At 34.5% G+C, this 15,630-nt stretch overlaps 1 protein-coding gene across 2 annotated transcripts in view; it reads left to right on the top strand.

Moving 5' to 3' along the window:
- Positions 1-15,630, top strand: part of VRK2 (VRK serine/threonine kinase 2) — a 105,366-nt gene that overhangs the window by 16,960 nt on the left and 72,776 nt on the right. The window lies entirely within an intron of this gene.

The raw sequence follows: 15,630 nt of genomic DNA, 5'->3' as shown, positions 1-15,630 counted from the left end.
TAAAGAGTTTACTGAATATTTTAAGCCTGCTGTTGAAATCTGCTTCTCAGAAACAAAAAATTACTTTCAAAATAAATAACTACTTGTTGACAATGCACGTTAGTTACCCAAGAACTCTGATGGAGATGTACAAGGAGAGTGATGTTGTTTACATGCCTGCCAACATAGTGTCCATTCTGTAGCTCATGGATCAAAGGAGTAACTTTAACTTTCAAGTCTTACTATTTAAGAAGTAAATAAGGCTTCAGCTGCCATAGATAATGATTCCTCAGATGGATCTGGGCACAATGAATGGAAAGTCTTCAGGAAAGGATTCACCGTCCAGATGCCATTAACGACATTCATGATTCATGGTGGAAGGAGATAAAAATAGCAATATTAACAACAGTTTGGAAGAAGTTGTTTCCAACCCTTGTGGGTGACTTTGCGGGGTTCAAACCTTCAGTGAAGAAGTATCTGTAGATGTGATGGAAATGGCAAGAGAACTGGAATTAGAGGTGAAATCTGAAGATGTGACTGAACTGTTCTATCTCATGGTAACATTTAACTCATGAGGAGTTGCTTCTTAAGAATGAACAAAGAGAGTCGTTTCCTAAGATGGAATCTATCCTGGTAAAGATGCCATAAACATTGTTGAAATAACAACAGAGTTTTAGAGTATTACATAAATTTAGCTGATAAAGCAGTGGCACGGTTTGAGAGGATTGACTTCAGTTTTGAAAGGTCTGTTGTATATAAAATGCTAACAAACAACATCGTGAGCTGCAGAGAGATCTTTTGTGAAAGCGAGAGTCAATTGATGTGGCAAACTTCATTGCTATCTTAAGAAATTGCCACACTCACCTCAGTCTTCAGCACTCACTACCCTGATGAGTCAGCAGCTATCCCCATCAAAACCTTCCACAAACAAAAAGATTATAACTTGCTAAAAGCTCACATGATTGCTGAAATTTTTTAGCAATAAAATATTTTAAAATTAAGGCATGTGCATTGTTTTTTAAAAGATACTGCTGTTGTACCCTTAATAGACTACAGTATCGTGTAAATATAACTTTTATATGTACTGGGCAACCAAAAAATTCACACTACTTGCTTTATTACAATATTCATTTTATTGCATTGATGTGGAATCGAACCTGCAGTATCTCCAAAATATCAGGATTCCAAGAAACATTCTATTACTAAGAGTTTGAAGATAACTGATTGTGCTATAATAATAAGTTATAAAGTGAAATATGTAACAGGAAAAGTTTTAGTTTGGAGGGTTTTTAACAGTTACAGAGAATACACTTTTTTTTCAAGTACACAAGAATTTGTTTTAAAAAATATGTGATTTAGAAAATATAAAAACTTTTAACATGTCATAGTTTTGGAATCTAATCCTGGAAACAAATACCAGTATGACTTTGCTTGTTCTGTTTTTCTCTTTATCACTTACATTCTGTCTCATTTCTACATATTCAGTTTGTGCTCATGTCAAGTCTACCTTCTCTTGAAGCCTACTGCTTTTCTTTGTGCATTTTCTACCACAGTTTTATATTGTGTATTTATTTTCTGCAATATTTTTGCTTCTATTTTATAACTAAGCATATTCTATTTTGTATTATGATTATGTACTTGTATCTTTTTTCTTATTTATAAAAATAAAGAGAAAAAAATCTTTGTACATTTCTGTGAATTTTAACATACCCACCAACATAATTAGGATACAGGACAGATTCATCACCCCTAAAATCTTCCTTATACTATCCATTTGTGACCATAGCCTCCTTTTACCCCTAATCTCTGGCAGTCATTGATCTATTCTGCATCAGTATAGATGTGCCTTTCGGGGAACGTATGGGATTACTATAAGTGGAATTGTGTGATATGTGTCATTTGTGATTTTTTTTTTCCACTTAGCGTAGTGCCTTTAAGATTGACTCAAATTGTTGTGTGTGTCAGCAGTTTTTTATTGTCAAGTAGTAATCTGTTGTATGAATGTATCAGAGTTTGTATATTCTACCAATGAAGGACATTTGGGTAGTGTGATTCCTTCAACTTTTTCTTCAAAATTGTTTTAGCTATTTTAATTCCTTTGCTTTTCCATATACATAATTAACTTATATTTCCAGAATGATGACAACAAACATTTCTGTGATTTTAATTGATATTGAGCTAAATCTATTGATTAATTTGGGGAAAATTAACATTTCTACTATGTAGAGTCATCCAAACCATAAATACAGCATGTGTCCCCATTTCTTTAGGTCTTCCCTGATTTCTTGTATCAGGTTTTTTAGTTATTAGCATACTAGTCCTATACATATATTGTTGGGTATATATTAATATATACTTTTTTGGAGCTATTGAAAATGTTCTTGGTTTTTAAATTTCAGTTTTCATTTGTACATTAGTAGTATATAGAAATATGATTGATTTTTGTATGTTGACCTTATATCCTATGAATTTGGTAAACCCAGTTATTCTAGGATTGGATTTTCTTTTGTGGCAGATTCTTTGGGAATTTCTACGTAGACAATCACATCATCTGGGGATAGGGAAAACTTTCTTACCAAATGTGCGCTTTTCATTTATGTTCTTAACTTATTGCACTGGCTAGGACTTACAGTGATTTATTGAATAGAAATAGCAAGAGTGCTCATTTTTGACTTGTTCTCATTTTTAGGGAGAATGTATTCAGCTTCTCACCATTTAGTGTGATGTTAACTGTAGGTTTTTCATACCTGTTCTTTGTCAAGTTAAGCGTACTGAATTTTGATCATAAAAGGGTGTTGAATTCTGTCAATTGCTTTTTCTACTTCAATTGATATGATCAGGTGGTTCTTCTTTAGATTATTAATATGGTAGATGACATTGAGTTTTGAATATTGAAACATTCTTGCATTCCTCAAATTAACTTGATCATGGTATATTATTATTTTTATATATTTCTAGATTCCACTTATATTTTGAGAATCTTTCCATCTTTGTTAAGGAGGACTATCAGTGTATACTTTTATTTATTTATTTCCCCTACCATCTTTGTCTAATTTTGTATCAGGGTAATTCTGGCCTCATAAAATGAGTTCTGAAGTATTCTTTCTTTTGTTTTCTGGAAGTGAATGTGTAGAATTAGTGTTACTCATTTTTAAAATGTTTTGTATAGTTCAGAAAGGCTTTTTTTTGTTTGTTTTTTGAGATGGAGTCTCGCTCTGTTGTCAGGGCTGGAGTGCAGTGGCGCAATCTCGGCTCACTGCAAGCTCCGCCTCCCAGGTTCACGCCATTCTCCTGCCTCAGCCTCCCCAGTAGCTGGGACTACAGGCGCCTGCCACCACGCCCGGCTAATTTATTTTTGTATTTTTAATAGAAACGGGGTTTCACCCTGTTAGCTAGGATGGTCTGGATCTCCTGACCTTGTGATCCGCCCGCCTCAGCCTCCCAAAGTGCTGGGATTACAGGCGTGAGCCACCGCACCTGGCCCAGAAAGGCATTTAAAAAACAAACAAACAAACAAACAAACAATGGTTTCACTTTCTTTAGTAGTTACTTAGGACTAGTCTGGTTATTTGTTTCAGATAACTTAGTAGTTCATGGTTTTTCAGGAATTCCTCCATTTTGTCATCAGTTGTGATTATTAATATTGCCAACTTGATTGGATTGAAGGATGCAAAGTATTGTCCCTGGATATGTCTGTAAGGGTGTTGCCAAAGCAGATTAACAGTTGAGTCAATGGATTGGGAGAGGTAGACCCACCCTCAATCTGAGTGGGCAACGTCTAATCAGCATGCAGAAGGTGGAAAGAGCAGATTTGCTGAGAGTTCTGGCCCTCATCTTTCTCTCCTTCTGGATGCTTCCTGCTTTTGAAGATTAACTGACATCAAGACTCCAGGTTCTTCAGCTTTTAGATTCTTGGACTCACACCAGTAGTTTGCGAGGGGCTCTCGGGCCTTCAGCCACAGATTGAAGGCTGCACTGTTGGCTTCCCTACACTGAGGTTTTGGGACTCAGACTGGCTTTGTTGCTTCTCAGTTTGCAGACGGCCTGTTGTGGGACTTCACCTTGTGATCATGTGAATCCTTAATACACTCCTTAATAAACTCCCCTTCATATATACATCCATATACATCTATTAATTCTGTCCCTCTAGAGAACCTGCAGACAACTAATATGTTGTCAAATTTCTGGGTATAGAGTTGTTAATATTTATTATATTTAAATGTAATTAGGTTTTGTAGTGATAGTCTCTCATTTTTGATGTTGATCTTTCAAATCTTGTTTTCTTTTTTGTCTTGATACGAGTTTATAGGTTTTATTGACCATTTCAGAGAAATAGCTCTTGGTTTCATTTACTCTATTCCATTTCATTGATTTCTGGTTATTTTCTTTATAATTTTTTTCCATTAAGTCCTGCTTAGCCTGTATCTCACAGACTTTTATATATTGTGGTTGTCTTATGTATTATATCTCCATTCATTGAAAATCCCATCAGTTCATGTCACACGTTTTGCTCCATCTGTTAAATATATGTTGAAGAACTGAAGAAGAGACACCTAATCTATTACATTTTCCCAGCTATTTATCATGTTTTCTCTTCCTTTATTCCTAATATTCCAAATTTCCTTGTATAGCTTTTCTTTTACCTCAATATCTTTCTTTTTTTTTTTTTTTTTTTGGAGACAGAGTATGGCTCTGTCACCCAGGCTGGAGTGCAGTGGCACAATCTTGGCTCACTGCAGCCTGCACCTCCTGGGTTCAAGCAATTCCCCTGTCTCAGCCTCTCAAGTAGCTGGCACTACAGGCGTATGCTACCACGCCCAGCTAATTTTTGTATTTTTGGTAGAGATGGTGTTTCACCATGTTGCCCAGGCTGGTCTCAAACTCCTGACCTCAAGTGATCTGTCCACCCCGGCCTCCCAAAATGCTGGGATTACAGACTTTTTTACTTCAATACCTTTCTTTAGCAATTCTTAACACAGCAAGTCTGCTGACCATCAGTTCTCTTAGTTTTCTTCACCTGAGATTGTCTTCATTCAGTCTTCTTTTCCAAAAGATATTTTTACTGGATGTTGGATTGATAATTTTTTTTTCTCTCCTTCATCATTTCTGATGATAAATCTGCAATCATTTGAGTCATTGTTCCCCTACACATAATGCATTGTTCATTCTGGCTGCTTTCAAGATTTTTCTTTGTTTCTAGATTTTAGATTTGACTGTAATGTGTCTGGGCATTGATTTCTTTGGGTTTATCCTATTGAGGGTTCTTTGACATTATTGAGTCTATAGGCTTATGTGTATATAAAACTTGGAAAATTTCAGTCATTATTTCATCAAATGTTTTTTCAGTATCACAAGCTTCCTTCTCTTCTTCTGGTATTCCACATGTTCAGTGTTTTGTTACTGCCTATAAGTTTCTAAGGTGGTGTTCAATTTTTTCATAGTTTATCTCTCTGTTGTTTAGGTTGGATCAGTTTCCTTTGATCGATCATCAAGTTCAGTGACTTTTCTTATGTCATCTCCCTAATTGTATTGCGCCCCCTCAGGAACTTTAAAAAAAAAAAAATTAAATTTGGTTATGTATCTTTTAATTCCAAAAACATCATTTGATTCTTTATTGTATTTTCTGTCTTTGTTGCATTTTTCTTTTTTTCCCTTTGTTTCAAAAATATTTGTCTTTATTTGCTGAAGTATTTTAATAATAATTGTTTTAAAGTCTGTCAGATAGTTGCAACATCCTTGTCATTTTGCCATTATCTATTCATTGTCTTTTCATATATGAGTTTTTTTTCTGCTTCTTTATATGCCTAGTAACTCTGAATTATATCATGGATATGTTGAATATTATGTTACAAGAATTTGGGTCTCTTCTAACAGAGAACATTGATATTTTGTTTTAGCAGGTAATCTTCCTGGTTGCATTCAGGCTTCAAGTTCTAACTGGTCTGTGTTTGGGGTACAGTGTTTTTTTAGTTTTCAATAGCAAAAGTATTGTTCAGGTCATGTGTGTTCCATTCAGTGACCAGCCTGGGACTTGGGTATTGGTAGTTTACTTATTGAACTGTGTATTTGCTGTTTAATGTTAGCTCCACATATACACAGCTTGTGAATGAGTCCAGGAGTTTATAAACAACTTCTTGTGGTGATGTTCCCAAGCTCTTCTCCCTCCATGATCTCCTTGCTATTTATTCTCTGGGATCTCCTTTTTAGGTTCTCTGACCAGAAATCTGGGCTTTTATTTACCCTGTCTTGCCATGCATCTGTGTCTAGGGAAAATGGCAAGAGGGTGTAGAGTATAAAAAGTTATTGGATGCCCTTCTCTTTTGGGACCACAACTCATTTGATTGGAGAGGAAAGTTTCCTTCCTTGAGAGTTCAGATCTCTGTGTGTCCCTGCTGCTGCTGCCACTGTCATCACCACAGAATTGTTTGGGTGCTGGGATGGGAAAGAACCAAAAGGTGAAAAATAGGAAAAAAGAATAATGGCATTTTCTGCACTCTCTGAGTGTTAGGATATTCATTTCCTACTCTTCTGTCCTTAACTAGAGAGCTTCTACTGGGGCATTTTTTGTTTGCCCTAATGTCAGCTTTCAAGGTTTGGGCTTCCTTGAGTTCTGACCGAAGGATACCAGAAGGGAAGAAGTGGAATATCTGATTCAAGTATGATGTTACTGTGAATTGTGACCCTTTCTCTTAATCTACCTGCTATATTATTACTTTTAATCAGGAGACTCTCTTAGAGCAGTTTCAGATTTATGGAAAACTGAGCAGATAGTACAGAACTCTCATATACTACCTCTTTCTCCCACTGTTGTCATAGTTTTCTTTATTACTAACAACTCGAATTAGTGTGGTAAATATGTTACAATTTATTAACCAATATTGATACATTATTATTCACTAAAGTCCATAATTTAAACTAGAGCTCATTAATTGTGTTGTATAATTTTTTTTGTTGTTTGTTTGTTCTTGAGATGGGATCTTGATGTGTTACCCAAGCTGGTCTTGAACTCCTAGGCTGAAGTGATCCTCCCGCATCAGCCTCTCAAGTAATTGGGGTTACAGACGTGCACCACTGTGCCCAGGTTTTATGTTATATAGTTTTATGGGTTTTGATATATGCATAATATCATGTGTCCACTATTACAGTCTTGTAAGACTAATCTCACTGCCTTGAGATTGCCTTGTGCTACACCTATTTATTCCTATTCCTTCCTGCCCTAAACCTCAGCCAACCACTTCTCTCTCTCTCTCTCTCTCTCTCTCTTTTTTTTTTTAGACAGAGTCTCACTCTGTTGCCCAGGCTGGAGTGCAGTGGCGTGATCTCGGCTTACTGCAAGCTCCGCCTCCCAGGTTCACGCCATAGCTAAGTATTAATATTTCTTTTTTGGTGCTAATATAAATGGTATTGTGTTTAATTTCAGATTCCAATTGCTCATTGCTGTTACAAAAGAAAGAAACTGACTTTTGTAGATTAAATTTATATCCTGCAACTTTGCTATACTGATTTATTAAGGCCAGGAGTTTTTTCATTGATTATTCTGGATTTTCAATGTATAAGATCATGTCATATGTGAACAAAGATGGTTTTATATCTTTCTTTGCAATCTGTTTACCTTTTACTTCCTTTTCTTGTCTTATTGTATTAGCTAGGACTTTCAGTATGATGTTAAATAGGAGAAGTGAGAGGAGACATCTTTGCTTTGTTCCCAGTCTTAAGATGAAAGCATCTAATTTCTCAGCAGTAAGTTTAATTTTAGCTGTAGTTTTATTTGTAGATTTTTTTTATCAAGTTGAGAAAGTTTCCATCTATTTCTAGCATTACTGTGAATATTTGTTATGAATTAGATTTTGCCAAATGGTTTTCTGTGTTTTATAATGTGATCATATGATGTTTCTTTTGTAGCTTATTAATGTGTTAGATTATGTTAATTGATTTTTAAATGCTGAACCAACCTTGTATACCTGGAATAAATCCCATTAAGTTGTGTATAAATCTTTTTATACGCAATGCAAATCCATCAATTTGATGGATTTGATTTGCTAACGTTTTGTTGAGGATTTTTGTATCTATCTTTATGAGAGATATTGATTCGTAGTTTTTTTCTTTTAATATTTTTATCTGGTTTTGTTATTAGGGTGATGCTGGTTTTATAGAATTAGTGGAATGTTCCTTTGCTTCTGTTTTCTAGGAGAGATTGTAGAGAATTGGTATTATTGCCTCTTTAAATGTTTGTAGAATTCACCAGTTAGCCCATCTAGGCCCACCCATCTAGGTTTTCTACTATGTAAGTTTAGATAAGTTATTTTAGATCTTTCTCCTAATCAGATATATGTATTCAATGCTATAAATTTCCTTTTAAGCTCTACTTCTGCTGCATCCCACACATTTTTAGAAATTATATTTTCATTTTCATTAGTTTGAAATACTTTTTAAAATATACTTTGAGTTTTTGGATCCATGTGTTATTTAGACATACATTGTTTAATTTCCAAAGATTTTGACTTTTGGTCATTAATTTCTAATTTAATTCCATTTTGGTCTGAGAACATACTTTATATGATTTCTATTATTTTATATTTACTGAGGTATGTTTTTTGGCCCAGAGTGTTTTCTGTCTTAGTGAATATACTGTGTGAGCTTGATAAGAATGTATATTCTGCTGTTGTTGGATGAAGTATTCTGTAAATGTCAGTTGAATTCATTGATTGGTGGTGCTGTCAGTTCAACCATATTCTTACTGACTTTTTGCCTGCTGCATCTGTCAATTACTGATGGAAGTGTGTTTAAGTCTCCAGTTACAACAGTGGATTTGTCTATTTTTCCTTCCAGTTCTCTTAGTTTTTGCCTCATGTATTTTAACATTCTGTTGGTAGTACATACACACTAAGGATTATTATGTCTTCCTGAGGAATTGACCCCTTTATTATTATTTAATATCCCTCTTTATTCCTGATGATTTTTCTGGTTCTAAGTCTGCTGTATTAGGCTTCTATCGAGGGACAGAACTAATAGGAGATACATTTATATTTATACTTATAGGGTAATTTATAAAGGAGTATTAAACTCACATGATCACAAGGTCCCACAATAGGCCATCTGCAAACTGAGGAGCAGAGAAGTCAGTCTGAGTCCCAAAGCTGAAGAACTTGAAGTTAGATGTTTGAAGGCAGGAAGCATCCAGCACGGGAGAAAGATGTAGGCTGGGAGGCTAAGCCAGTATAGTCTTTTCACGTTCTTCTGCCTGCTTTTATCCTAGCCGCCTTGGCAGCTGATTAGAGATTGGGCCCACCCAGATTAAGGGTGGGCCTGCCTTTCCCAGCCCACTGACTCAAATACTAATCTTCTTTGGCAACACCCTCACAGATAGGTCCAGGATAAATACTTTCTATCCTTCAGTCCAATCAAGGTGACATTCAGTATTAACTATCACATCTGCTTTGTTTGATATTAATATAGCTACTCCAGCTTTCTTTTGATTTGTGTTCACATGATACATCTTTCTTTGTCCCTTTACTTTCAATTTATCTGTGTCTTTATATTCAAAGTGGGTTTCCTATAGACATCATATAGTTGTCTTATTTTTTAAATCTACTCTGTCACTATCTGTCTTTTAATTGATGTATTTAGACCATTAATATTTAAAGTGATTATTAGTGTATTTGGATTATTATCTGATGTTTTTGTAACTGTTTTCTATTTGTTATGCTTGTTCTTTCTTGTTTTCTTATCTTTTTTTTTTTTTTTGCCTTCTCTGATTTTAATTGAGCATTTTATATGACTCTGTTTTCTCTCCTTTCTTGGCATATCAATTCTTCTTTAGAAATTTTTACTGGTTGATTTAGAGTTTACAGGGCAACATTTACAACTAGTCAAAGTTTACTTTCAAGTAACACTATACTACTTCACAATTAGTGCAGGTACCTTATAATTATTCTCTCCTGTCTCTTGCTGTAATTCATTTCACTTATTCATAAGCTATAATAACGCAACACATGGTTATTTTGAACAAACTTTTTGCCAATTAAAGTAAAAAATAAGCTTTTATTTTACCTTCATTTATTTCCTCTCTGGCACAGTTCATTTCTTTATGCAGATCTGAGTAATAACACATATATTATTTTCCTTCGCTCTCAAGAGCTTTTTAAAAACATTTCTTGCAAGGTGGGTCTGCTGTTGATGTGCTGGTAAGGTGTGGGAGAATATGAGGCCTTTTATAATCTTATGACTAAGTCTTTTTTTTATTTTTATTATTTACTTTGTTTCCAACCCAAATTTTATTTTAAGTTCAGGTGGTACATGGCAGGTTTCTTTCATGGGTAAATTGTGTGTCATGGGAGTTTGGTATACAGATAATTTTGTCACCTAGGTAATCAGCATAATAGGTAGTTTTTCAGTCCTCACTCTCCTCTTACCCTATACCCTTAAGTAGGCTCCATTGTCTTTTGTTCCATTCTTTGTGTCCATGTGTACTCAGTGTTTTCCTTCTGCTTATAAATGAGGACATGCAGTGTCTAGTTTTCTATTCCTGTGTTAATTTGCTTAGTATAATGGCTCCAGCTGCATCCATGTTGTGGCAAAGGACACGATCATTCTTTTTTATGACTGTGTAGTATTCCATAGTGTGTATGTACCACACTTTCTTTATGTGGTTCACCATTGATGGGAATCTAGGTTGGTCTTTGCTATTGTGAATAGTGCTGCAATGAACATTCATGTGCATGGGTTTTTTTGGTAAAGCAATTTATATTCTTTTGGGTACATACCCAGTGATGAGATTGCTGGGTTGAATAGTATTTCTATTTTAAGTTCTTCAAGAGTCTTTCAACTGTTTTCCACAGTGGCTGAACTGATTTACATTCCCACCGGCAGTGTATAAATGTTCCCTTATCTCTGAAACCTTGCCAACATCTATTGTTTTTTGACTTTTTAATAATAGTCATCCTGACTGGTACAAGGTGGTATCTTGCAGTTTTGATTTGGATTTACCTCATGATTAGTGTAAGTCTGTTTTTTGTTTTTGTTTTTGTTTTGTTTTGTTTTGTTTTTTGGAGGGGGCTATGCCCCAGGATGTGATCTTCACCAGTATTTCTCAGCGTCCTATACCCTACTTAGGTGAGATAGGAAAGCTAGAGGAGGCTGGAGTGGTTATTTTTCTTCTCCCATGTTGATTAGATTCTGGCAAAGTAGTTTCCCCTTCCCCTGCTGAAAACAGGAGATTTTTCTGATATTCACTGTGAGAACATGGAGGGCTTATAGTAAAACTCTGCCCCAAGAAGATGTGATTCTCTGTATTCACTTCTCTTTCCAGTTGTTGGGCAGTGATTTGCCTTGTAACCTCAGGTCTCTGATGGATTAAAGAAAAGTTGTTGATTTTCAAATTGTTCAGTTTTTTTCTTTTTTTTTTCCCCCTTGAGAAGACAGGAGTAAGGACCTCCAAGCTCTTAATATGTTGAGTGGAAACCTCTCTTTACTTTTTAAGAGCCTTCCAATAGCTACTGTCTTCTTTTTTTGTCTATATTTCATAGCTATTTTCAATGGGAGAGCTACAGTTGAGTGTTCCTCCTCCATCTTATATGTACAGATGCTCCTTGACTTACAATGGGGTTATGTCCTGATAAGTCCATCTTAAATTGAAATTATTGTATATTTAATACATCTAGTCTACTAAACATCATTGTTTACTCTAGCCTACCTTAAATGTGCTCAGAACACTTTTATTAGCCTACAATTGGGCAAGATCATCTAACACAAAGCCTATTTTATAATAAAGTATTGAATATCTCATGTGAGAGTATCATACCTCATATCACTAGCTTGAGAAAAGTTCAAAATTTAAAAATTCGAAGTATGATTTCTACTGAATGCACAGTGCTTTTTCACAATTGTAAAGTTGAAAAACCCTGTTGAACCATTGTAAGTTGAGGACTGTCCACATTTTTTTGAAACACTGATTTTTGAAAAGCTGATTTGTTTCCTTTAATGATTATGTTTCTATTTAGGTTTTTTATTTTTTGAATTATTTTGGTAAATTTATTTTTTTCTAGGAAATTGTCATTTTTTTCTAAGTTTTTAAGTTTATTGATGGTAGTGTTTATCCTATTAGTTTATCTGTTTCAAAATCTCATGCATATTTATGGTTTTGCTCTCTTTCCAATGCTTACACAATTTTCTAAGAGGATTGTTACCTTTTTTAAGAGAAATCTTGAATATCACCTATTTTGTTTAGTTTTTATACTTAAAAATTTTATTTTGTAACTTTTAAATTTTAAAGAGTTTGCAAAAAAAGAGTGTTCCCATATTCTCTACTCAACTTCCCTAAATGGTAATATATTACAAAATAGCACATAGTACCTTACATAGTTATCAACACCAGAAAATTAGCATTGATACAATACTATTAACCTATTTATATACTTCATTAAAATTTTGCCATTTGTACTGACATTGTCCTACTAATGTCCTTTTTTGGTTCAAAATCTAAGATGACACAATATGTGTAGTTATCATTGTCTCTGTAACTCCCTCTGGGAAAATTCTTCAATCTTTCTTTGTACTTTTATGAGCTTAGCACTCTTTTTTTTTTCTCCTCGAAATTATTTATTGAAATATTTTCTTTATAGACTTTAAATACCTTGGTGTAAGCAGAGCTTGAAATACAGAGGACAAACATTGTGTAGAACCTAGAACACCCTATCAAGTTCATTGAATCATGATTTCCCCCACCCGAGTCCTTGGATTCTTAATTTGTTGAATTGATCCTAGGCGTTTGTTGTCTCAGGATATTTTTCCTAAATCCTAATTGATTGACTAGTCTTATCTAAAGAATTCCTGCCCCCTACCCACAATCTGCGTAGGTGAGTTATTCTTCTGTCTCTTAGAGAAAGTGAGACTAGGCTGCAAAGAACCCATACCTCTAAGGCTCTTCCTCCATTTTTTTTTTACCTTATTTTTGGGTGTTTAAATGGGATTAGAAGTGTCATCTGGCCCCCAAAACTGACCACTCTTAAACTAAAGATATTTCCATAATAATCAAAGCATAGTAATTTTCTGGGAGACTTCTCACTTCATCATATCCTTCCATACCCTCTCTAGCAGTTCTCTTGAACTTATAGCTGTGATTCTTCTTCCTATTGAAAAAAATACGTGTACTGCCACAATTTACGATAGAGTTCTGTTGTTAGTGGGATAAGGCCAACAACACCATATAGAATTCTGTCGCCCTTACTTCTTCATGCATGCAAATTAGTCTAAGTACTGTTAACTCCCTAGATGTCTCTATGCTTCCAGCAAAGAGATAGCTGGCAACATAGTTTTGTCATTTCTTGGACAAAACTATTTTTCTTCTCAGGCCAACCTGATAGCTTCTCAGCTTGCCCTCTTTTAGAATCCTTGTCTTTGGTAGCCCATAAGGCTGCAGAATTTTTAAAACTGTACTTGTGTATACAGTTCAGTAGTGTTAAGTAGATTCACATTGTTGTGCAGCAGATCTCCAGAATGTTCCCATTTTGCAATACTGAAACTCTATATTCATTAAACAGTAATTCTCCATTTTCCTCTTTTCCCAGTGCCTGGAAACCAACATTCTACTTTTTTTGTTTCTATGAATTTAAGTACTCTAGATACCTCATAAATGTAGAATCATATGGTATTTGTCTTTTTGTGTGTGGTATGGCTTATTTCACTTAGCCTAATGTCCTCAAGGTTCACTTATGTTGTAGCATGTGACATGATTTCCTTCTTTTTTAAGGTTGATTAATGTTCCATTCCATGTATATGCCACCTTTTGTTTAATTATCTGTCCATGGCCATTTGGGTTGCTTCCACTTTTGGCTAATTGTCTGTAATGCTGCTATGAGCATGGGTGTGCATATATGTATTTAATGATGCATCTTATAATCCAAGACATTTTAGATTTCTCCACCAGACAGCAAAAGCATATACCATGTCCCTGTATGCGTGTGTGTGTTTCATCATTTAATTTCACTAGCTATAATGGGGCTTGGCTTACAGTAGAAAATAATTGTTTTGTTAATTGATTACTTATTCTACTATAAAAAGACCCGTGTGGTAACCAGAACAATCTCTTTGTTCACATGAAGCACCCATCTCGTAAGAGCTTTCTAGTCTATTGATTTTAGATTTAGACCCTCTAATATAGCCTGACGTGGAAGCTTATAGAGACTATTGTGTAGCTATCAAATGATGACTGTAGAGATTTTCAAGTATGTGTCAACACATGACTATGTTCACTTGAAATAATGTGAAAGGAAAATTCAGATTATAAAGTATTAGGGATATAATGATTGAAATCAGCAAGGAGTCAGGCCTTGGACTGGTTGGACATCTTTTTCTTTTTTCCAATGGTAACATAATCTGTTATTTATCTGTGTGAAACTCCCAATTTTCTTCTGTACTTTTTAGCTTATTACATTCTGTTGGGCTTAAAGATTTATTTGCTACTGTGGTCACTTGTTTTTAGACAAGAGGCAAAAGGTTCTACTGACATCTACCTTAGGTAGCAAAGATACTTGCCTAGAGTAGGTACTGTTTTATGTGGGCCAAGGTTGGAACAGGATATTTCCCCTTAGCCTTGGGAACCATACTAGTAAAATAGTTTGTCATAGGGTGGGAACAAAGGTTTTCTCACCACTTCTTCTATACCAAGACTTGACTCTGTCCCCTGTATATACTTTCTTAAGTTTTCTTCTTAGAAGAAAGTAGGTCTAGCTAATCCACTCTTCCTGCAGTTTCCTTGGGACTATTGCATGGGTAAAAATGAAGTAACATGAATGAAGATGAAAAGATAATTTTAAGTACTATAAGTAAGTTTAGTTTCTTTGTTATTGTAAAGAGGTCTGGGTTTACAATTTAAAATTAGCTAGAATTTGAAATAATACTTTCTTCAACTGGCTAGTAGCATTACTGATATTAAAAACTTTGGAGAACGGTTAAAAAAATGGTGTGTGATTGGCTCAGCTGTAATGTACAATTTATATATTTTATTAAATTTGTGACATATGTATAAGGTGTGAATTATTGGAAAAAAGGGAACAGCTGATAGAATTAGAAAAAAGAAAAGGATAATATTAATGATAGGACACAGCATTTTAATAAATATATTTAATATATATAAATATATTGTATCTCAAGAATTTGATCCTGTTCTCAAGTCTGTTTATTACTGATTTTCAATTGTAAACAATACTAGTTCCACCTTTTTTCCTTTCTCTTTCCTTCAAACATCATCTGGACACTTAACACAGTGCCTGGCATATTCTAGCTTCTTGATAAATATTTTAGCTATTTGAATGAGTAAAGGAATGAATGAATGGAGAGTGAACAAATGAACGAATGACAAAGTTTTAGTCTTTTGCAGTACAAATAAATATACATGTAAATTTCTCTTATTGAGATTTGAAAACAGTAATCTTTTAATAATTTAGGTAATGTAGAGGAAAAGATTAATTCGTTTTAAAATGTGAACACTGGAGATTTTAAAAGTAGGGATTATACCATCTGAACTACAAATGGAAAATAAGAATTAAATGAAGTAAGATTAACTTGAAATTGAAATGAATTTATGAGATATGTATTCTTTAATGTAAAAGTAATTGATTGGTAGGCTCAGAAGATATTTTTAAAGACTTTATT

This window comes from Rhinopithecus roxellana, chromosome 17, assembly GCF_007565055.1.
Source record: "Rhinopithecus roxellana isolate Shanxi Qingling chromosome 17, ASM756505v1, whole genome shotgun sequence".
NCBI lineage: Eukaryota > Metazoa > Chordata > Mammalia > Primates > Cercopithecidae > Rhinopithecus > Rhinopithecus roxellana.
The sequence above is the reverse complement of the archived record's forward strand: the minus strand, read 5'-3'. Positions and strand labels throughout refer to the sequence as shown.